This window comes from Diadema antillarum, unplaced genomic scaffold, assembly GCF_040938485.1.
Source record: "Diadema antillarum isolate AM-2024a unplaced genomic scaffold, OU_Dant_1.0 seq00001573_RagTag, whole genome shotgun sequence".
Classification (NCBI taxonomy): domain Eukaryota; kingdom Metazoa; phylum Echinodermata; class Echinoidea; order Diadematoida; family Diadematidae; genus Diadema; species Diadema antillarum.
This window is the reverse complement of record NW_027272293.1, coordinates 435,231-461,482: the sequence shown is the minus strand read 5'-3', so window position 1 is coordinate 461,482 and position 26,252 is coordinate 435,231. Positions and strand designations below refer to the sequence as shown.

Below are 26,252 nucleotides of genomic sequence, written 5' to 3'. Positions count from 1 at the left end.
CAGCACAAAGTAGCAGGTTGATATATTTTGAGGTGTGGAGAGTGTGTGCCACAAGAAGATGGAGCAGAGAATGGGGAAGGAAACGAAAGGAAGAAATGAAATAAAGAACTTGAACTCCAACTTGAATGAGGAGAATCATTTGAAATATCATGTAATGGAAGCTTATTCTTCCCCTAAGCTTTCTAAGTCGTGAGATTAAAAGCTACACTTGGGAACATTTTTTTTTTAAATATTTCTCCTCAGATGTTTGTGAGGTTATGTGCAAAGTGCACAAAGACATCATCTTTATCATAGCTGATGACTGTAATGAAAAAAAAAGCCTCCTCCTCTATAAAAACAAGTCATGTATAGCAATCATGTCATTGTATACACACATAACTAGACAAACAAAACGATGCTCAAAGGATAGATATCACACTTTCATAGCACAGTAAGACCAGAAGATGGGAAAAGGGAATGGCTGAACCAATTACACAGGGAACGTTGACATACCAGGAAGTTTGCCAAGCAAAGTCAAGTTTTGTATGGAAAACCTTGCAGTACACATGATATAATGACATACATGGACCCATGCAGATCTCTGCCCTCAAGAGTTGATCCATAGGGCAAGCTTCCCAGCAGGATAGAAGTTTAGAGACCAGATGTTGGCCATCTTTGCCACAAGGAAAGGGAAACAGTTTTCTTGAAACACGCACCAATCCAATATGATACACTACTCAAGGACAATAAAACTACATATTTTTATACCATTTCATATTCATTGACATTTTCAAACAACTGCAGAGAAAGAGCAGAGTCTATTGTAATCAGACGTAAAATAATGCTACATCTGTTATTTTCCTATGACAGAGCACAGGGTTACCTGGAGTCAGCCATACAACCAGTGATGCAAAAAGCTGAAATTCTGCTGCAGTGCCATAGTATACTGATGATATGTAATCTTCTATCCTCCTTTTGAATCTAGGTGGGATTTCAAGTACGTCTTTGGGAAAATATGAAACAACTCTCACATGTTATATCAATGACATATGAAAGTAGTTACATTTCTTTCAGTAAGAGATGTTTAGCAAGTACTTGATTGCCTGTGATCGAGAAATATTGATCAATGCTTTGTTTTGACAAATGTTTTGACTATTCATGAAATTTGGTTTAGATAATGGATTTGTGGGTTTCACTTCCTGCACTGTATTTCAAGAATGGTGTAAGGCCCTGATCAAAACACTACCGTAAGCTTCAACTGTTTGACTGATTTAAAGAATCATATACCCCTGCTGTTACTTCATCATGGACCTTACAAAACCACTACTCATTTCCCTCATCTTTCCCTGCTTTAGATGCAAACATCCCAAACCGAGTTGAGAGTAGCAGTAATGTGTCCCAATGAGTACCTCAATGGAGAACCCTTGATAGGCTCTTGTGTTGAGAAACTAGGCTACTCTCTAGCCTCTGGACAGGCAGCCACCAGGGGCTTCTCATCTAAATAAGGGGGAATGTGGAATATGCTTCATCTCTGATGTAAACAGAGGGAGTAGACTACAGACAAGAGGAATGAATGAATCACCACTATGTTCTATGTACACACAATGAGTGGGGAGGGAATAAATAAATCTGCCACACTGTACGTAGACATGATGCATCGATAAACAAAGCTGTAACTGTAGAGAATAAAAGAAGAACAATCATTTCAAGTATATGATAGATAAACAAACATCATGTAAAGTATCTAGTGTTTCAATTCTAACCAATTGTTTGGGTTCAAATTACTCTCATGAGTGAGATACAACTGAACCAAAAGTGGCACTATTCAAATTGACAAATGTGGATCTGACTTATAGCAGAAACTATCTAGTCTCAATACCTATCTTGCGCTGATATGGTGAAATTACCCATTCTGGCAATCCTGGGTCACAAAATTCAATAACTTGCCAGATAGCATTCTCTCCTTGTCTACACTGATTTAAGACATCCATGAGAGAGGGTCAATAATTGTACTTTTAGGCATACAAAGTTAAATGTTTCTTTTATAAATGTGTGAATGCATCCAAATTGTTTAAGAAAGTCATAATCTCTCAAGACCAACTGAAATTGAAACTCCCTGTGATGAAAACAAATAAGGACACTCACAACATGCAAAAAAAAAAAGAAAGAAAGAAAGAAAGAAAGAAAGAAAGAAAGGATGGATAAATGGGTGGAACCCCCCTCCCCCCAAAAAGGAAAAAACCAGAAAGGACAGATATAATGACTGCCAAGTGTATACAGAAACAAATACTTTATATCAATAGATGGATGTATGGATAGACAGACAGATGGGGAAAAAAAAGGAAAACAGCCTGAAATTGAAATTTGATAGCTCTACAATTTGGATGTTCATGTCACATACTCAACCAGGATGCATTCACACTCTTGGCATAAATCACTATTATATTATATCAAATCAACTTCGCCACGGTAAGGTTGCCATGGTTCAAAGTTGCACACAAACAGAAAGGGGACAGTTGTAGCAATGATCTGAGATTTTTTATTTTTCATCAATTAGCTGACAAGATCTCTTGAAGCAGTTCTAAAGTAATTTGCAAACAAATCTTTAATTTCACCTGACCTTGGAAGCTCAGCTCTCAAAAAAATCATTATCTTTGAGGCATGCTGCTGAAGTTACACTCAGTCATGACTTCATTTAAAACGATATTTGATTTCGTATAAAAATGATAAAACTTGAAACATATTTCTTGAAAAAAAGATGGACAGAGAGCGACATGGACAGACACGGATGATGGCAGAAAGGTTTGGGACAGAAATTAATTTGAAGAGGTAAGAAACATAAAACAAATCTTAGACTATAAAATACAATAAATTACATGAGATAATGATAAATCCCATTCATTTCAGGGGAAGTACCACATGCTCTTTTTATCACTGACAATAATGCACGTAACAGAGACAAGACGAGAGTCTACTCGGGGTTAAGAGATGACTGAATTGCTTGTTATGCTCAAATAATGTCCATTCCATTCTACAGCACTACAGGAATAACTGAGAAGCATTTCCTGAAAAACGATCCATCTTGGTTCAGAAAGGAAAAATTCTGACAGCGTGTGAACCCAGCTGAAACATTTTCCCTCTCAGCACAACATCGCCCACAATAGACTCCATGGGTGCGTATGTGGGGAATCTAGGAAATTTCCAAAAGCATTTCTTTGTCAAGAAACCTCAGCTCCGTGGAAAATCCACTCAACTCAAACTGAGATGTCACTTCCAAAATACCAGCACAGCATGCAGCTACAAGAACTAACAAGGTACAGCAAACAAGCAGCCTCACAACACTCGATCAAATAACAAACAGCCATCCTCCTGGTAAAATCCCAATCCACTTATATTGTATGCATGGCAGTGATTTTTTTCCCACCCTATGAAAGAACATGTCAAGACTTACAATGTAGGCCTATGTGAATACAGCTATATTGTCAAATGGTGTACATATGCACTTAGTTGCACTATTGAAAATGTAAGCTCTTCTTCACATCTTCTTTAAACTGAATTAATACTCAATATTATTATTTTCTGTTCAATCACATTTTCAAATAGTGATGTTTAAACGATAACCCCAAAACCAGAAGGCCTACATTCTAGCAAAATTGAGATGTTATTTATCACCTACACAAGTTTCGTAAACCTGTATAAGCCTGTTCAATCCCCTCACTTAACACCCAGCCAAGAGGGCAACATTTGGAAAAAAAGTGGTATGCATAAAATCCAATGTAAAATTCAAAGGAGGGTAGACACATTCACTACACCTAAGGCTATGACACTCCATGCGACAACACACCATAGGTAAAGCACGTATGCACCTTGTGTGTGTTCTGTGGCCTTTCCACACAGCTTCTAGTGAGCCAGCTCCTGTCTGAAACCAGGTGAGTGAGGGAGGACTGACTGCTCTTTGCACATGATAGAGGAGGGACTGTGAACCATACACATTACCACTCTGTGCACCAGACTTTGTGCTACTTCCCTTCAGCAATGAATACTTATGATTGCATGCTCTAATTTTTCGTCACAGAAAGAGGCCCTTAACACATGCATACCACAGGAAGATGCCTATTTGTAGAGAATACAATGATAGTTAACTGAATCTAAAGGTATGAGATCTTTATGATCATCAACAGACCCTTTTATAACTCATATCTCTTTCATACCAGTGAAAGTGACTATGCAAAACTAGTCTGGGGACTTGCCTGACATAAGCAGAATAAACATGATATCAAACTTTGGTTATTCTACCTGAATTTGCATAATTTAGACAGGAAGTGTGTCACATCATGTGAGAATACACCCGCTGTAAGATTGGTGGTCTTTTCGTGACACGATTCACACTCAAATCTCGTATGCACAGTTCATGCGAAGTTTGAATAACCACCCTAAATACCATGATATTTTGGAGCATATTTTGTGGTGTAATTGCAATCACATTACAAAGTATCGCATGAAATACCATGGTATTTCACCCTCAATGTGAATGTACCTAAAGTCGAAACCTGCCTGATATCATCATGGCTGACTGAGCAATTAGATCTAATGAGGGAGCCCATAGCATGCCTCCAGTTTTGCATGCACTGTTTTGTTGGCTAGTCAAGTGCAGTTAGTAATGGCTCTACCCATATCCATATACTCCTCTGTTGCAGTCATATACAAGTATTTGCAAAAGAAAATATATTCCCTGTATATAAATGCACCCTCTTCTTTTCATCCAATAATGCAAGACATTGACTATTTGTTTTAATGTCATGTGTGCAGGTTTACAAAGATGCCCTTTAAAACTGCAATGGACTGTTTTATATTTTGTTTGTTACTGGCTGAGAACATATTTTTGAATCAGGAGTAGAAAAAAAATCATTCTTACGATTCAAATTCAAGACAACTAAGCACTATAATTGCCACCATAGCACCACATCTTGATCTCTCAGCTTGTATTTTGAATGCTGAAATATGCATGCTGAATTAAGGGTGTAGTGTCAAAGAATGTCATATGACAAATAAGAATCTCCTAAACTCTGCTGAGTAAATGTCTTTCAATTCTTAACTGATACTTACACCAGTATTGAGCAAGAATGTCATCCTTTCATTGCTGATGTTTCATCTAACATACCAGCCAACACAACCAATACGTTCAATATATTTTGAAAATCACGCTGAGAGGATGCACTGAATTTGCTCACTTATTGGAACACCCCAAATGCTTCCGCATGACCTTCCAATCATCTTTCCAACCAATCTCTGTCCAATTCCTGCGGCAGAGCATGTCTAGGCTCTCTTAGAATAATGCCAGCGCCGGGCGGAACACACGAGGAGCGATTTTCCAGGCCGGTGAGATGGACGGCTGGGCTTGGAAGGGATAGCCGCAATAGACAGCGACCATAATCTAATATACTGCAATATTGCCACACTCTTAGTGCAGACAGCAATTTGTAGGTTACAGAAAGAGGAGCTTGCAGCAGGCTCAGCCGCGATTTTTCATTACCAGAGAGAGCACAGCCTGGATGTTTGTCCTATCACATGCATGAAACCAAGTCGTTGAGTTCCAGTGAGATATTCTGTGGTATGTGACAGCAGGTTGGGGGATATGTGATACACTAGTGTATTTCATATAATCTGGTGTAGCACCATAAGCATGTAGTTCTTTTTCTTCTTCTTCTTTTTTTTTTGGGGGGGGGGGGGAAGAAAGGCTCATCACAGCTTACAATACGAATATCACATGTCATCAATAGAATTAATCATCCTCTGGGAGGAGTGCAATGTTACACCTTTGACAGAAAATGAAGACACTCTTCAGAACAAAATGTGTAGTCTTTCAAAGATTATATGATCCAAAACCAAGAAGAAATGTGTAACACGCTTGTTACATATAATTCCACAATTCTTCCAAATGGCCTTGTGAAACATTTTCCAGGGAAATCTGGCAGGGAAAGACATGAGATCAGCCCTACCCCTTGGGCCAAGAAGGCAGCTGGATAACAGGTCAAGTGAAGGGAAAACCTACCAGGAGTATAGTGCAGGAGATGGCAGCAGGTGGCACTATCTAATAGCAAATGACAGGTTTCAGTATTATAAATCCATACTTTTTTTTTTTAATGACATAGATATGATTATAGTCACATTTAGCAATATGACACAAATGAAAAATGTGCATGCATTGATTTTGCAAGAAGCTACTCTCAGAGTTATAAGCCAGGAAACAAATTTCATCAGTATGAACACCATATGACATAACTGAAAGGTTATATCAGATTATGTTCCATAATATTCCATAGACCTTTAACACATATGAACATGCGCTGATGACATCACAATGGCACTCATGACTCTGAAAAGGGTAATCGAGGAAAATTGAGTGATAGCTTCATGCACAATAATAATCTGAAATACTTGATGGCAAAGACCTGCTATACTCGTTGACTTTTAATGAAAGGGGTTTCAAATTTCTTTACAAAAAGCACCATCACTTTCCCAAGGGTTATTAAAGTTATTGTTTCAATTACCCCACAATATTGCCTATTAGTAGAACTGAGAAAACAGAGGGCCTGCTCATTACACGCATTCAATGGTGTGTGAAATCAAGTTGATAATTCTATGAATAACACGTGCTGTATAATGAGGTCCCTCTGAGAACTCCAAGGTGAAATATGTTGGTTTGTACCTATTTACATTGTAATTTTATAAGCCAGTGGACCTAATTACATTGTAATTTTAAAAGCCAGTGGACCTAATTAACATTCATCCACACACAGAACAATAATCTGACCAAAAAATTTAATGAACCACAATACAGAAAACATTTCTGTGGTACTGACCATTAAGAATTGTGAGATAGACTTACACATTATACCAGCAATACCAACCTGCCTGGTATTCTCATACGTAAAAATGATAATCGGGAGGTGTCTGGAGACCACTTTTTCTCCCATTTAAGCAATGTTCCTGCTTAACTATTGGCTGGTACTGCTCCATGCAAATCATCTTGAATGACACCCAAACTCATGGACATCCAAAGCATCAACTGTCCAAGTATTACTACAAACAACATAAATGACCAGGATTTATCAACAGGGCATAAATAGTGCTAAGATAAAACATGTACCCATAAATAGCAATGATGAAGACTACTATAAAAGTGGAAATCTTCATGGTGTGGAAATTAATTTTTGCACATTTCATGCAACCAGAAGCTAGCACAAAAATAATACACACAAATATTTTTGCGTGCCAAATGTTTCAGTAATTAAGGTCCTGCCCCGCAGAATTCATATTACCTGGCCGAGTGTGAAATTACTTGTGCAAAAATATCCACTTTTACAGTATCTTTGAGAGTCAAATGGGACAAAAAGTCCTGGTGCAGGGTTCAAAGGATGCCTTGGAGAAGGCTAGCAAGACTGCTAGAAGACTTTAGAATGGACCAAGCCAGTGGGAAGGCATTTCAAGAAGGAATAAAACAGCCTGGTGAGAACCAAGGAATTCAAATCGGAGGAACCATCGTGAAAACCCATATGAACAGATGCAATAGCTGACCAAAAAACCTCAAATAGTACTAGAGAAAGATTCTTTTCCAAAAGTGAAAGAAACAAGCCTGCTGTCCAGCCTGCAAAGGCAGCAAAGGCAGCACATGGACCAATCGATGAACGGGAGCACCATTTGAAGTAGCTGGCTATTCTTGAATCCTAGGTAGACCTGATTCATTCCCTGAGACTTTGTGCTGCCAAACTGGCAGCTCTCTCAGAAGTCCTGTGTCTCTCCCACAACACTGGAAAGCAGCCAACAGTGAGATGAAGACAACTTGCATTCAGTTGTGAGACCCTGAATATCGGCTGATGAAGCAGGTTTAGAAGCACTGGAACACTTCTGGGAGTGCATGATATATGAAGTTGAAAGGGGAAATACATAAAGCCTTGGTCACAACCCGCCGTACTTGCAAGAGCGTGCTGTCTACTTGCAAAAACGTGGGCAAAACTTGGGGATCCGTATGTAGTAAGTACCGCCTCAGTACAGATTTTGGAGGACGCAGACACACCGTAGCACTTTTAGGACACAAAGAACTTTCGCTGCATTCGGGCTACCGATTCATACTAAGTGAGGGTTGACGTACTCCCTCCCTGCTCTTGCCACTCCCTCCCCATGTTTTCAGAAAAACGTGAATGCCGTGGCAACCGCCAAAAATGTACAGACTATAAACACGCATGATGGGTTGTGACCGAAGCTTGAGGGAGAAAGCCCAACCATGGGACTGATATGCCCAAGCCTGGGGGTTGTCACTCTTGGAACAATAGTGATGAAGGCGATGGTTCAGGGGAGACACGAAGAGATCCACCCAAGGATGAGAGAAAGGATGTCAAAATTTTTGCAAGACCAACATATGAAGGGTCTGTTCCACGGGGAGGTAATTCCCTAGACAAGTCTGCTACAAGATTCTGGTCCCTGGAGTGTGGGAAGCCATTGGAACAATGGTATTCTGGTGGCATCAAACTAACAGGTTGAGGGACAGATAACAAAGGGTTGAGGAATGGGTCCCACCCTGCCGATTAAGGTAAGAAACCATCCTGGAATTGTCTGTAAGAATGAGGATCAATTGATATCAGAACAGGTCCTTGAAGGGGGGGGGGGGGGTTTCCTGCTGGGGATGAAAAAATGTGAGATATTATAACTGTAAAGGGTGCATGAGGCTGCAAAAGTCCACCAACAGGTACGTAAAGCTGGCATGATGGTCCAAAACTGCGCTAAAGTAATGCTGGGCGAGCCAGAAGGCCATGAGGGATACAACCAACTGCTGAAGGGCCACTATTTGACATCCACTCAAAGGGCAAGGAGGAATGGGATATCAAGGGAAGCCCCCAATACACTGGTAGACAGGAGTGGGGTCAGTACAAATTTTTCACAATTGACCAGAAACCCCACTACGTGACACAAAGAATCTTCTGAAGATGGGAGAGAAGAAGCTCCTTGGACTGGGCTATGAGCAGCCAATCACTGAAGAAATCAAAAACCTTCACCTCTGCTAGAAAGGAGACCAATAAGGATGGCTATCACTTGGACAAACCCTATCTAGGGAGAATCCTGGGGGTGTGTAAGGAAGAGGAAGAGGGCTAGGGAGGAGGGTCCACAGAAAGGTAGACTGAGGAATTAATCATGCATAAGAGAAGGAAGAGATTCTTGTTTATGATAGGTTCAGTTTATATATTGTTCAGTATTGTTTACTGCTGACAATTGTTTGAAAGGGAATACTTCATCCATCTGCTCTCAGTCATTTTAAAAGAAATCATATGGTTATCCTTTTGACAGCAAAATAATGAAAATATTTGTTCAGCAGATTGGGGAGCAGAGTCATGGTTTTTACAAAAGATTTTATTCAAATTTTGTTAACCATATTCTTAGACTTTAGATGTAATGTTTTATACATTTGTTTTGTACATTTATACACTGAGGGGAATGTGTATCAATTAATTAAATGGAAACTAAAGAAAAAAATACCAGAAAAGTAAATATGTGTACTTCAGGCTTATAACTGTATGGGTATCATGATGCATTTTTGAAATACACCATTACCAGCTTGAAGCAGTGCGGAGATTGTGTCTGGACTGCAGCTAGTACTGACTTGCCAATGACAAGAAAACGCCCTGTAACTCTCTGCACTCAAGGTTGCAGGCTTTAATTAAACAGCCCCCTGTACCCAGAAAATTAGTATCGATCGACAGTTTTATATCAATACAAGTCTCTTGTAACCAGGGCAAATAATCCCTGTTCGTTGATGGATGCAGTAGGCATGTTTCATGACACATGTCTTTCTTATATACTGACATACAGAATGTTATAAGATATCTGTCATGTTGTGCGACTTATTGCAAAATGTGTGATTTAATAAAAACAAAAATTTTTCTGACTCTAATTCAATAAATGAGGCTAATCATACAGACTTGGGCTGGATTTCTACTTCATGGCTGACCACAGGCACTTGAAGAGAGCTTTTGGACACAAATACAGGAAAACCGAATTTAAAACAAAACCAGGAAGAAATTAACCATTCATGTCATTTTATATCTTTAAAATCTGTAGAAACTTAGAATGCTCTTTCATTCTTCAAATCTCATAAGGAATGTCATAGTATAGTAGGGCCTACTTTGCAACCTTCGAAGCCAATGATATGCACATGTTCCAAGTTAAATTACTGCTTGAGGTAGACACCACTATTGCAATATTTTCAGCAAAGGATTTGTGATATCACATCGTAGAACTGATATCTACAGTACATTAGCATCTTTTTCCAAACAGCATTACCCAAGTAACTTGTTTGTTAACTCACAGTACTTTCAAATCCTCACAGAGTAAGTCTTTGAAAAATATATACGGTTTATCTTCAATTTCTGGGGAAAGTGGCACCAAATTGAACATGAACAAAATACTTAATTGCATCATGTCCTTGCACTGTTGCTCTGCAAATTGGCAATTTTAGAATTGTACATCAAGTCTATTTTGTAAATCCCATTTCTCCTGAATCACCTCAATATCCACAGGCTAATACAGTAACGAGACAGTTTGCCATCAATTGTCTGGCTGTAAGTGATCTTTTGTAGATCATGTGCCGTTTATGGCAATGATGCCATGCTGTCAGCCAATATATTACTCTTAATTGCTCCCACAAGGTAATGAAAGCAAACTTATATTCAGGGGGAAATAACAAAGCAATTATAAACTTCATCATTCTAATATCACAAATTCAAAATAGTAATAGTTTGGTCTGCAATATGCTATGGCTCATGTAATTGTCATAAACTGTTATGACAGATGTGTCCTTAATATATGCTCTTCCTTTTGTGGAGGGCATTATCATATACACACCACAGCACTTTGATCTATTTCAATCTATTCTCCATATCACAAGGTAGCTCATGGGGCTCATCATTCAAGGTTGTCAATGAAAATATAGCTGTAACATTTCTAACTTATCACTACATACTGTATACCATATCATATTTATAAGGAATTTAAAATCTCCATTACCAAATATCAAAGTGCTCAGCATCTTAATCTTATTCGTAATGTGCAGGATGGGGCCTTAACATCTGAATCAAGAATAAAGAAGAGGATCAGATCTTTGTTGCATCTCATCACAATACACAATACACAGTTACACATCCTCATAGATCCTGGAAATATGATCTTAAAAGTACATGTATGGCTTGCTATTCTAGACCTGTTATCATGGTAATAATATTGACTACCACCATCAAGTTCTTAGTCTCCCATCAAGTCCCTTGCTATATATGCACAATTTTATGGGGGGGGGGGGAATCCTGCCATTTATACAAAGTCCTGCTTGTGTTTCAGTTTACATCTATAGGCATACATCTTCATATTCATGTTACTTTTCTGACTTTAATTTTAAAGTCATGGAATGCTTCTATTCAGTTTCATTCACAAATTTTCATACAATAGGTAAATATCCTGTAATTGAAAAGTGATGCTATCACTCTTTACCAACTCTTGAAGTATCACTGTACTCAATTTCTTGAACACGAGGATGAACAATGTTATCATCTGAGTAACACAGAGAAACTATCTCTGGCTGACAAATCGTATCAAGTAGGCATTGTTATACAGCGAATTGTAACAATATTAAAAAAACACAATAAAGAGTATGAACAATGTCTCTAATGAGATTCTCTCATATCAAATGGAACTTGATAGTGACTTATGAGGAGCTACTTCATTGAAGTCCACCAGTAAATTTCTATGAACTTCAGATTGGGAAACAGATATTTGCCTTCTTTGTTGCAATTGTACATAAAAAGCCCATTATCGGTGTATAGTAAGCAGTTAAAGGCTGTAATATAAAATGCTTGGTACAACGTAGTATTTGTCTGAAAGACTGCATGCTATATCAACTGACATGCTGTAGGCTAGGTATAGATGACACAGGGTCCTGTGGAGCACAGAAAGCCTGCAGCACTTGCTACAATACAGTCAACCAACATGATGGATGAGCAGGCTTTCCTACTCTCTTCTCAACACAGATGGACTATGTGTCTTGACTGCTCCTTGTCCCTTAGTCTCCACTTACAGAGATCATCCCTGCACTTTGCTCACTGCTACTATGGAGTATAGAGAGTATCTACCGCTTAGATATGAAAGAGGGAAACAAACTTTTGATCACTTACTTGACTCTCTTCATACATGTTTTCATATGGTTCAGATACATCTCCTCTGTGTGTTTTATCTACACTTTATACTTCTACATTTTCCTGTTCTGCACTCAAGCACATGAATTAAAAGTTTACACACATAGACTATTACAGGGAGAAGAGAAATGGTATGTTTGACAACCTTGTCAAGGAATAATTTATTGATGCTGGGTCATTGCTGATTACAGAGATGGAAGAGGGTGCAGGCCTGGAAAGGGGGAAGAGGGCAAGCTGTTAGGAGGAGAGCTAGAGATGGTGGGGGGGGGGGGGGTTGAGAATGTAAACAGATACACTTCTATGCTAAACTGCACGAACAGCAGGAACTCAAATCAAGTACATGCAAGCTTGAGTATTGAGATGAAAGCAAGAAAAGAAGCACAGGACATAGATGGAGACTGTGAGGGAGACAGAGAGAGAGAAAGATGTGTAGATGGACAGATAGACCGATAGACACATGAAAACCATTTTGACAATGGCTATGTATCAAGCTTTAGTTCCTTTATCCTTTATAACTTGCATTTTCTTAAGAGTATTACCATCAGAAAATGATTCTAGTGCTATGACATCGAAGAGCCACTAGATTTAAACACTCTTGAAATGAATACGCTAATGTGTGGTTCATCTATAAGACATTTTCTTCAAGATTCATACAGCATGTCTACAGGTACAACTAATGCATATATTAAGGACTCTTGCTAACATATTGAGCGGTGTAAACACAGATTACAATCTACAGAGAAAAAGGTAAAATCAGAACCAGATCAGAGGAAATACAAGAAAATAAATAAGTGGTAAGGCCTATGAGACAGGGAAATTGAAGAAAAATGGAAGTAAATAAAAAACAAAGGAGAGAGAGGAAAGAGACTAGAATGGCAGCTGAAATAGACCTGACAATAGTACATGTAATATATCTTTGTACACCAAATCATGCAGGACGCTCACATAACATTCTACATACTCAGATGACATGTGAGTATACCATACTGCAACACTGCTCTTGGCGAGGACAGTGTTCAGTGAATGTGAAATTACACTCTAGACTATAGAACTGTAGACATGCACTTAAAGGGCATAAGGTAGAGCAAAATGAAAGACAGAAAGAGTAAGAAAAGGTTACATACATACGATCTGTATACAATATCACTTTTAATACTATAAATCATGTCTTTCACTTCTGATGTTTACTTCAACTCAAGAATAAAATGAATTTAGTCCATATTACAGCTAACAAACATGAGCATCAAATAAAATTTCATCACAAAGGGCAGGGCATGTCTTCTTTAGATGTGAACACAGTTTTTATTTTCACAAAACAAAAAGGGAAACAGGCATGGAGTGTAATAATGTCCTATGGTATTTTGATAGTATGTGAAACATCATGGCACCACGGCTCATCATCTGTGAAAGTAATATCTGAGTGATGCCCTCTTCAGGTGGACCCTAAAACTACCTCTTTCCAGCTATGGTAGGCATCATGGGATGTTTAGCTACCCCCACAACACTATCCTCCCATGTCAGGTTCAACTGCAGCTGCTGCTACAGCTCAATAAACATCTATTCCCCCAAAGTATCCCAGGCATGCTCATAATTTTCCGCTTCAGAAATTTCCTTGAGTGTAATTTGAGTCCAAAAGAGAGAGCAGGAAGAGAGAGTGGAGAAGTGAAGAGGACAGAATGGCTGTATGAAGATTTTTTGCTTTCTTTTCTTCTTCTTTTTTTTTTTGGGGGGGGGGGGTGACAATTATTGCCTTAAGTCTTTGCTGATTGTTGATCTGGTTTTTCTTTTTGCAAAATATTGCCTCTTGTTCCCTTGTATTCTATGACTGCCATGAAAGTAATACTATATAGGAACTAAAACTAATTGTGTAATTATGAGCTGAACAGTTACAGATTCCAATTTTTCTGTAAACTTTGGTAAGTATATTTTCATTGACTCTACCACTACAGCAATCCAGCACATTTATAGCAATATGAACAGCAGGAGTGTCACAGAATGGCTTGAATGTATACCATTGATATTTCCTCTTGAGATGTGTTTCTCGCTTTTGAAAGCTATTTATCAGATCAGAAAATTCTGTAAGTTTGGGGACTGATTTTGCTGATACGATAACAGCTATACGATAAATCTTTGGTTAACATGCTGCTTGCACTATAACCCTTGAGTGACGATACAACTTAGCATAATCATATCTGAACAGAATTCAGGATGAAACTATTCCACAATAGCCTTGTCTTTCTAGGGCAGAGATTTTCATCAATCAGATATAAACTCGAACAGGTGTAGTGGTATTATGGTTGCTAGACTCAACAATAACGTTCCACATACTTTCTTGTCTACTTCTTGTCTATCTGAAGAGGTTTCAAAACCCTTTGTTTATTCATATACAAGCAAGGGGAAATAATAATGATGGATTTAATATATCAAAACTACAAAGACACAATTTTGATCACACAGATGTGGAAAGATGTAATTCCTACTACTCCACTCCCATTGGTAACATGTCATGATTCTCTCGTTCATTCCAGCCAACTCACATACTAGTGTCAAACTGAGGGAGATCACAATGCATCAATTCCTTTCAGAACTTAGCAGGTAGTCACATTAAGTATTCATCAGGCTTGCTATTAATAACTAACGGCAGCCTACATTGTTTGATGAGATGGCAAGGAAAACAAATTTGACTTTGCCTCAGCCCGCCATGCCGCAAAAGACTACCACTCCAGGGAGTAGCTTTATTCTCGACCTCAGCAGACATATCCAGGTCCACACTCAACTTCTCAGCTGTATGGCACTCCATGCAGTAGTGTCCACTCTATTCATGCCTAGCACAAGAAAACATTTCTCCCAGCTTTCTTCAGGCAGGTATTAACTATTCATTTGCACTAATCTCTTGAGCTTTCTATCATCATATCTCCCCCATCCTATTCCTGGCAAAAGAAACTGTACATTTAAACATGTGCACCATGGTAGTCTTAATCAAAACAATATGATCGTATCATCATCACCTTTCTCACATCCATAGGTATACCCATACAGCTGGTAATGATACATGACAGATTCCACGCATTCATGAGTTATTTTGGGTCTCATCTGAATGAAAATCAATATAAAAGCTTCGTCACAAATATGGATATAATATGCACATGGTCATTATTTTATGATATACTATGTAGCCAGAGGCTCAAAGCTGACTGTATGACAAGATACATTACAACATGTACTCTGGGATACATTCAGCACAATGCTAGACTACATGTATGCTTAACAATTGCGGATGTTAAGCGACATAGAATCTTATACCATTATCTATGGACAATAAAGTACCTACAGAAACCAATTCAGAGACCTAGAGTACGAAAGAGAGAGGGGGAGGGGTGCGGAGACAGGGAAAGTACATCTATGTGTTGGTGGCATCACTACCCTGGGTTATTTGATAGAGGGAGGGCATCATCTGTGATATGCTGGTTGCCACCAGCTACAGGAGCCAGGCTGTACTAAAATTACCTCTCCTAATTACTTTTGACAAGTTTCTGCTCTCATTGACTATCACAGTCCCTCAGCTCCCTTCTGGCAAGCGATCAGAAAGCAATTTGCCAACATGACTTTGTTGTCAGCTGCTTGGATTTATTTGTTTTATTCTCTCTTTTTCTTCATTGTTGTATGAAAGCTGACCTAAAATTGGAAGCTAATGAGATCAAAACAGAAACTAGTTTAAGATTTTTTTCCCTGAATATGTACCATCACAAACCTTATCTTGTCAATATTGCAGTATTGGTGAGTAATGATTAGAATTACTGTTCATGATTACACCTTTATCAGTGCCATCTACATGGTATCTATTTCCGTACCTTGTTACCATTTGGCACCACCACCAAAAAAGTTTCTTTTCTTGGCCACTGACCAGATGGCTTCAGTACTTACATGTCAAGGTGCTCCCATTCTGTTCCCCATTAAAGAGTATAATTCAACATATCAACTTCCCTCTCGCCTGTGTTTTCCATTTTATCTCAGGTGCAAAATTATACAGAAATTTGCAATAACTCCCATGTCAATCACATCAATGCATATCTACTCTTTCATGACAGAGAAATAAATACAGAATTCACATAAAATATTAAGTGCTCCGAAGCACCGTCTCTATGACTGTTCTATACTATGACTTGCTGTGTGTCAACTGAAGGAGTAAGAAAAATAAAAGGACAGGACAAAATATACACTGCATTTAATTTTCATTTCAGATATCTCCACATGAAATAGCTTGTAATGATCATACTTAGCAGAAGCTAGCAACAGTAAGTAAATGTGATTTTTTTTTTGGTTGTTTCTATGGTAAATGTAATCAATGCTGATAGTAATACTTGTTAACAGTTTTCATGAAACAAAGCCCCAAAAGTTATGTTTACAAGTTAGGACGAGTAGACGTTGTCATTGCTTTCAGCAAAATGATTGTACCTTACCGATAATTCAAAAGTGCTGGTTCACCTTGGAGCCCAGGATAAGTAATGCACATGGTTTTTCTTCACTGGTTTCTTTCACCCCCTCCCAAGCTGTCCTCATCTATATCATCATTATGTAATACAATGAGTGTGTGTGTGTGTGAGGGGGGGGGGGTGGGTGGCACTTTGAGGAACAGGGAGCTTCAGCCATCATTTGCATAAATTAATCATCAATGGTGGAGCAATCAATAGTTACCACTAGCTTCCTGCACAAGGACATCAGTACACGTCTAATTGCTCTTCAGCAGGGCGACTGAGGCTCGCATGTTGATGAGCCCTCTATGAAACCTGCGCTTGAATCAATTTATCTCCATGACCAACTGACACTCAATGAGGTGTGCACGTTGCTGCTCAGGGCATTCCATTTATGTGGGTATCGTGTAGGGAAGATAAAAACTCACTGTCACCTGCACTGATCCCTGTTAACAAGCAGTGTCCAATCATAGACTGTGCATAAACTTCAGTGCTTGCTGGTGCTACCATGAATAGGAACTAAGCTTGGCAAAATATATGGCTCACACACACACACACACACACACACACACACACACACACACACCATCAAACATACATAAACGCACATGGATAAATAATGATATCCACATTGTAATTGCTGCATTTTTTATTATGTCACAACATGAAAATGTATGACAAAAATATCCAACACAGCATACTATACAGCGAGAGAGAGAGAATAAAAGAAAGCAGTCTCTCACACCCTCTAACCTGATATTTGAGAATTTCTGCACTTCTACATCAGTAGTGCACAAGATGCTAACATACTAGGCATAAAGGCTGCTATGTTCAGTGTATGCACATGGAATGGGCAGCCGCTCTGCTGTTGTAACAAATGGGCAGCACAATCTCATGAAAGTGGTGCTGTGTGCTGCCGTCAAGGTCATGTTTAGCAAATTAAATGCATGCTTGGAATCATCACCTCGCCTGCCAGCCTGCCTCTTTGGTTGCTATGCATCACCAAGCATGATTTCCTCATCCAATCATCCCCTAGTCCATAAAGTAGAATAATTGGCACTGCTAATCTCCTGTAATGTTTGGAACTACAGAATTTTTCCAATATATTCAGCAAGAATTTTAAAACATAATTTTATTTCCCTCAGCACTGAGAGTGTCATTCACAAGTGCCATCTATGTTTTATGGTCTTACAATATGATATCGCCTTTGATCTAAAGGAAAATTGGCAAATAAGAAATATATACATACATATCACATTCGAGGCAGACCTGCTATTGCTAAAGAAATTCAAATCATATCAAATTAAATTAAACAGCCTATTGTGGGCAGACAATTTAAACATTAATACAGTATTCAAGTAAATAAAAAAGTCTAATGTTTCATAAGTGTCAAAATTCACTGTCATCCCCTACTACAAGCCCATCTTTAGATATCTTTTTGTAAAATGAAAGCTTTTGAAATACTAGGAAATATTCAAACTTGGTTTTGGGATAAATTTTTAGTCTGTTGATGTGCATCTTACAAAATTTCCAGTATATACTGTAAGCCTTCATCCCAAAGATGAGGATTACAAATGATTACCTCAGCTAACTGCCGACATCATTAAAGATCTATTCCATATGAGTTTTGCAATGGTAAGGTATTACACAATCTACATCAAAAGAAAGCCTGGAAACAAGCCATTTCTTCTATAGTAAAACATATGTCATCTACAAGCGTTTGTCTTTCAGAGAAAGGGGGGAGGGAGGATTAGACAGTGATTTTTGATTTGCAGGAAGTTTTGTAAAAACACGCCACTGGTGCTCTCTTCAATACCCCAGGGTCAGTCAGGGGAATCACATGGTGACAGGGATCTACTCCGCTTGACTTCACATATAAACAGGAACAAATTTGAAATTCATGCAGCATGTAGAACCATATGAAACATACACCAGCTTACAACAGCATCTGTGGAGATGTCTTTTCTATGAGATAAATGTGACAATAAATAAGTCATCGCATCAGAACACAATAAGCATTGCAGTAAGATGGAACTATTTTTTTTTTCAGTTTAATTCCTGCAAGTGTTTATACCACTATAAACTACTAAAACTTGCGATACAAATAAAATATGATTAACAGCGCCCTGTTACAAGAATTACTGCACTATCTTATGTCCCTTCACTCATATGGTGGTACAGATGTACAATGTGTTCTCAGGCACACTGCAGACTGCTGCATCAATGAGTAATGTATTACTACCTTCCCCTACTGAAAAATCATTTATGCCTTCCCTATTTAGTGAGAAAAGAGAAGAAATATTCTTGTAGCATAGCAGATTGTAACAACAAATGACTCTCGCTGTTAGGGACAAAGTACAATATCCCTTCACCAAGTAATGAACAATACTTGGAGGGTTTCATATCCAACAATTTTGTATTGCTTTCTGAAAGTCTCATAAATTTCCCTGATTATGATTAATTTGACATATACAGTGCACACTCAAGGGCAGTTGAGCTTCTTCACTTCCTGTCCTGCTCCAATAACTCGGTCTAGTTGTGAATTGTATTCACCTGTGATTATCACAACCTCATCCATGTTTTTGGTGCAAGAAGAAATGCGCAGGGAAACCAGCTGCCATTTTTACTTAAAAAGGTAAGTTGTGTGAATTCCTGCACAGACAGGCCAAACTAACTAAAATAACAAATATTGCTGATAAACTTGCATATAACCACAGAATGAACCACAGGGCCTTTCTTGTTGTTTTCCCCAACTTTGGTAATGGAATGGAGTACCAAACTGATGATGTCATAGTCTTCTATTATAGCTTGGGTTGGAACCAGGTGCGAGCATAAACACTTGGGCCAGGTGAGGTTGTTTAGAACCAGTTTCCATGGCGACAAATGGCTATGAAATCACACTTTTGTACTCAATACATCAAAATTTAATTTTAAAAAATGCAACCTGAATTTATATTGGCCAGTTTGAATAATACAGGCAAAGACAACAGTAAACTGTTCATGGGGACTACCCCTACTGCAGCATACAGTCTGTAGATTTATATGCTAGATTTCCATTTTTGTATTACTATTCATTGATGAGAATTATTTTTCATCATCTTTTTTTCCTGTACATGCACATGGTCCTTGTTAGCCCGATGAGGATGAACTGGCATTACTATAATGCATGTGTCCGGTAGACATCAAACTTAGAATACTCAGGACTAGTCTCCAATGGGTTAATTTGGTCTTTCTGTGGTGAGGATATTATAAACCTGACAGTAAACCTGTCAAGATGGAAGAAAACTTGATGGATGTGTACTTACCTGCTCCAAACAGGAAGGCACCACATGAAAGAGAAGACAGAGAAAAAAGAACTTTGTAATGCATCAAACATGAAATGAAATATCAAGCACAATATCAGCATTTATTAAAGTCTGTAGCATCCAATCTGTGATGGTTTAGGATTTTCTCTCTATACTTCCATTTTCCTATGAGAAATGAAATCACATCCATAGACTGAGGTAACATGCAATGGCCCTGCCTCTCACAAAGCCTCTTGAAAGACCTGCCAATATCAAGGGCCATGAGAGTCTCCCCAAACCATTTCACATGGATGCCATACATACTATTCAACATACTGATTTCAGAAGGTTAAATGACGAATAGTGATAGATAACATTACCAGGAACACAAGAATCCGTACCTGAGCACTTCAGTTTGGTGTGCATTCAAAAAGGAACAGAATGGATCCTTGGTAGATTAACATCAATCATCCAACATACTCGAACTATCAAAGGTAAACTGCACATTTGGGATTATAATTGGTATGTTATAAGTGTGTATAAGCATTACATATTATGCTAAAAAGGTTTAAAGGGAAAACTCACTCTGTCTCAACATAACAATTTCATTGAATTGTGTCCATTTAACAAAATGTTTATTTTGGGAAAAATGAAAGTGTAGTATGTACATTTACAGCCTACACACACACACACACACACACACACACACACTCACACACACACACACACACACACACACATGAAGTGCCACTTTCTGACTTTTATTTTGATACTCCTTATTTCATCTCCTCAAGGTTAATAATGTATGATATTTTCAATGATTGTACAAAGACACATACTACAACTTGATATTTCTGTCACAAGTATGTTCATGAATGTTTAGACACATCCTGTGCTACACACAGAACATAGATTTTGTCTGGGTACTAGTGTTTGAGGGATATGGAGTAATATCATACAGTGTTCACTTGAGAGTTGTATTGTTGCCCATTTCCCTAAGGAGTCCCATTGCATCACACACTATCTGCCAAGGCAACTCACAACAACTGAACTGAAATGGTTGCTCTATAGCTGAAACATCATTACAAAATACAAGTTCCTGTAATTGCCTTTGAGGAAAAAAAAAGTTACAAAAGTGTCTAAATATTAAATGGTCTACATAAATACTGGTCAGTGATACGACAGGGATGAGTCATAATGGAATCATGTGACTGCAGTGAGGATTGAAATTGTAGTGATGTTTAATGTCAGGTAATATAATTAGTTAACTTGACTGGCTGCCAACCAGGCTAGTAAGAAATAGGACCATACGATATATATTGCCTTGTCTATCATTGTAATAAAACACTTAATAATCACTTGAAAGTTACATTTTCCTCTTGAGATAATATTTTCTTACAGCGCTAAATGCTTCCAGAAAATATAATTGCTTTGGGAAAATATAACTCCTGATGGAATGTTTAATATTTACCAAAGCCTCTAAACTGGCAACATCTGCGTCATATAAATGACCAATATATTGCTCAACAATCCTAGACAGAATTCAGGAGAGATGGGCAGAAATACAGATGAAGAAACATTCAACATCTTCAAACCACAACACAACTCCCAACTCCACACATCTCCAAGTTCTTTCAACACAGAACCCCGTGCTGGCATTTACACGTACCTTGATGTGCAAAACAGTATCATATGTAAAGGAAAGTACAGCAAACCTTGCTTAGTCTAAAGATACAGACCCTTACTGGAAGTTCTTCTCAAACTATGTAGAGGCATAAATTAGGAGCCTTGCTGGTTGGCTTGCCTGCTTGCTTGCTCCTTCCACTACACTGACTTTAAACATTAAAAGTCCTATGCCACTCAAGTTAATTTCCTAGTTCAAATCAAAGGTATATGTGAGGCATTATACATGAGTTCTAAAGACTGAACTCTACAGAGAATAGCGCTGCCAGCAAGGATGTCCTCAACCATGTTCTTGCAACATCCAGGTATCCAGTGTGCAGACCTCTTCCTCTCATCACACTTGATTACGTGTACGCTAATTTGCATGGATACACTAGGAACAGAGCGTGTCTCACCAAGTGTGCTGTGAAATTCTACATTCCCAAATGATGTTGAACAGAATGCTTCTTCATTGTCCTGCACAATTTCACAGATCTAAAGCTCATATAATACTGACAGTGAGGTTACTCTATAGATACTGCACTTCACAACCTTTTTGTTTTTAGGAATAAAGACAAAGAGGAAAAGATTTTAGTCTGAGTATGTACATATGCTTGGAAAATGTTTTGATTTGATTTGATTTGATTTGATTTGATTTGATTTATTCATTCTGATTCCATTGTTTTGATTCCATTCACAAATTCTTTTTCGCCAAAAGTGTAATTGGACAATGTGTGACTTTGTTTCTTTTTATTTTTCAATAATATGGCTGTATTCAATGCTTACCAATAATCTCTGAATCACTGAATTCACTGCATTACTACCATTCAAGAACCTTTCACCTTTGGACATAAGTATTACAGGATAGGGAGTTTAGTGGCCCTGCTGGTGTAACCTACTAGCCACAGCTCAGACGAACTGTCATGCTAAAAAGGTGATTAGGTCTTTTCCCCTCATATGGTCTGCCTCCGACTGTTATGCGTACATGATATCAAGACAGGTACGTCATTTTATCATATCTTGCAAACTGTCGATATTGTTAACAGTATTGGTGGAGATGAGAATTGGGCTTTTAACTTTTTGCGAGATACCACGAAAACACTTACGAAATAGTATAGAGCATACCATTTTAAGAGGAATTCAAAGTTTATTTGATGAAAATCGGGTTTGGAATGACTGAGATATCCAAAAACAAAGTAAAACAAAGCGATCGCAATAAAGTGTGGGTCCCACACTTTACTAGAATCACTCCATTTTGGATACCTCAGCCATTTCAAAACCAATTGTCATCAAATAAATATTGAATTCCTCATGGAATTACATGCTCTTTCATATTTCATATGAGGTTTCTCATTATCTCACTAAAAAATGTTAGAAACCTGAAATTAGGTCTCAACCAAAACTATATGATCCCTTTAATGATTAAGGAAGTGTGGCAGTTCAATCGCAGACCTCATTTCTTTGGTTCTAGATTTTAGAAATGCAGAAATCATCTACTCATAAAAGTGTTCTTTCACTGAGTACAGACAATTCTTAATCACATTTTCAGCACCACAAGGAGTTTTGAGCAGCACAATGTTACAGATGGTGCTTTGAAATACCGGCTGCACGCAAAGTCGGACTAGCATAAACAGCTACATTATCAAGCATGCATGTAGGATCAAGTCATTATATCACTCGTTGTTACATACGACTGGAAATTGTGCACATGTTCCTTTGTGGAGTTGATAGGACTTTTTAAGATGAAAATAGTTGTGATGTTATTTTCATGAATGGTATAGGCCTATCTATCAGAAACAAAACCAAAGTCCTTGCCTAGTGGCCCTTTTTATCTATGTAAAGAAATATAAAACTCTTTCATGAGACCAGGTTTTTATACCAATTCAAATGACCAATGAAAGGTTGCATTCTACCATTCAACCAAGATGCTGTCGTTATAAACTGGATTATGACAGGTCCACAATTCCTCTGCTAACAAGCTGAAGCTAGCAAAATACTTTTCTTTAAGTATGGCAATTGGATGTATCAACAGGATTTAGTCAGTGGAGTGGTGATAAATCACCAAGCTTTGCAATGGCGGCAGAAGCAAACTTGGCGGCTACTAAAAAAGGAATTACAACCATTAGCTGCTTATGAAACAGATTTAACAGCTCCCAGATGGAGGAAAAGAGATGGAAAGAAGTAAAATGAGTAAAGGAGCACACTATCCATATATCTTGTTCCTAAATCTGGGAACAAGATAACAGCTTCTTGTATCTGTAAATAGATTTCTGTCAATGCTTATGGAAGCAGAAATCACTTTACAGACAGTAGCATTTGGGAAGCAGGTTTGGCTGCGAGGCAAAGGAACAAAATGAAAGTTATCTTACTCATCACACGTGAAGTCAGGATAGGTGATAATCCTTTTTGGATAAATGTAGCAGACTAAATCTTCTAAAACAACAAGCTGGACATGTACAGCCAGAAAAAAATATTGGATCTACCTAAGTTTTTACACAAGCATATTTTGTTTGTGACTGGCCATACTAACGGTCATGAAGTTAGACAGTGTACAATTCTCATCCTTTAAACTGTCACTGAATTTGAAAACTGTCTTCAAAATACACTTACAGAAGAAACACTGAAGAGGAAAATATCTGAAGATACTTCAAAAGACCTACCCCACGTTCATGGCGAATTATTTATAGTCGGTTAACAGGGACAACGATAGACCTACATAAGTTTTGTACCGGACATGAGCTTAGTACCAACAGGAGATCTGGATACAACAACCCAACCAGCCCCTAAAAAAAGTCCCCACTAAGCTAAGTGAAAAAAAGAAGAGATGCTTATGTGTACAAGGATAGTGATTACAATACACAAGCATAAAAGTGAAGAATTATTCAACTTATTCCAAATGGCCAATTCTATATGAAAACCTCACCTTTTTTGTATCTCCTTCCTTCTCTCTGGGTCAGATTGCATTGACAAACTTATAATCTCACTAATTGCATATTATTTGAGGGTAGAAGGGGAGGGCTGTAATACAACAAGGCTGCATGCCAAGATTCAATCTAGACCCCTCACCCATCGGCATATATGACGTTGATGAAAATGAAAGAGGGTTTGCTACCACTCTCCCATCCTCACACACTGATCAGACTCAAGTCTTCACCCTGACTAAACATCTCCTAAGAAATTCACGCCTGACAACTGAGCCAACCACCAGCCCTCGCTCTACCTCTTTCCCAACTGCATTATTGGCGCGCTCAACTATTCATGGCAAGTAGGGAATAATCAATGGGGCCACTATTGTCACATGGTACCACCTGGCCACTCTGTCACAAGGCTCACAAGAGACTTTGTACGCACTCAACGCGTTCACACTCCACACTACATCATGCTACAATGCCCAAGATGTGTCTACAAAGATCAGATCTTGCAACTGACTGACAATTCTTCATTTATATAAATGTATTTAGTACATTCTGAAAAAAAAAATAACCAACACCTCTTCAACATTCAACTTTGAATTGTATTCAAATGTTTCTAAGTTTCCCTCCTGAGTATGTCTACACACATAAAGCTCTGTATGATTATATAACTCCTAAGATGATGAATCATTACTACTCTGCCAGGTTCTATTGTACACTTCCTGATAGAGCCACAACTAGAAATGACTGAAGGTTAATAATACCCTCACATAGTACATCTGTACTGGTACACTGTCGAGATTGATAAACAATTATTTTATAAAAGTTAACATAGTGCAATAATGATATGAATATTCAGGCTTAGATGCACGGTAACTTTCCAACACTTAAGTTTCATGATGAAATGTATATTTGGCCAAAGTTAGCACATCTGTTGGGTGGATGAAAAAAAAAATAGTTATGCTCCATTTGACTTTCATTAATCAGCATTCATAAGGCATCAAAAAGATCATTTGGTCTTTTATGTATGAGATGGTTTGAATGATATGTTTTATCAGGAAGGTAGGAGGCCCTCTACCCAGTTTAATTTGAAATAATGGCCAATAATGTGCCTTCACCATGTCAATGCACCTCTGCTACTGTTGAAAAAATGTATCTTACACAACTTTAGATACCACAGAGTGCCAAATTTCTAATGCATTAATATTATCTACACAAATTGCAACAGACCGACTACCTGCCTGACTAAAAATACAATTATTGCTATTATCCCCCTTCAAATTTTATTTAATGGGAGCATTTCCACAAAAACTAGTGCTATGTGACACCTAATACACACAAAGAGGTCTAGTATGGTCATTTCTACATTAAAATAACCTTTCCAATAGTCTCCTTCTTTGGTTCAAATATGCATAGAAGCAGTGATTAGATTTAATGGAGGGATCGTATGTGTGAATGTTGCTCTAACCAAACAAATTATGCAGATGCCTACAAATACAATTCCTTTGAAATGAAGCGAAAGATAAAGTACAGTATACATCAATATAAACATGCACAATGTGCAGTTTAGAAGAGATATCTTATACCGTTATACCGAAGTCTTTTACACGGATGATACTCACAGTGCACGGAAGGCATCACGTCCCACAAAGCTAGCTTGTGTCATTACTGGCCAAACACATTCCAGCCAGCAGCTAGACTACAGCA

At 38.2% G+C, this 26,252-nt stretch overlaps 1 protein-coding gene across 8 annotated transcripts in view; it reads right to left on the bottom strand.

Moving 5' to 3' along the window:
* LOC139710817 (CUGBP Elav-like family member 1) overlaps positions 1-26,252 on the bottom strand; it is a 185,422-nt gene that overhangs the window by 90,232 nt on the left and 68,938 nt on the right. The window lies entirely within an intron of this gene.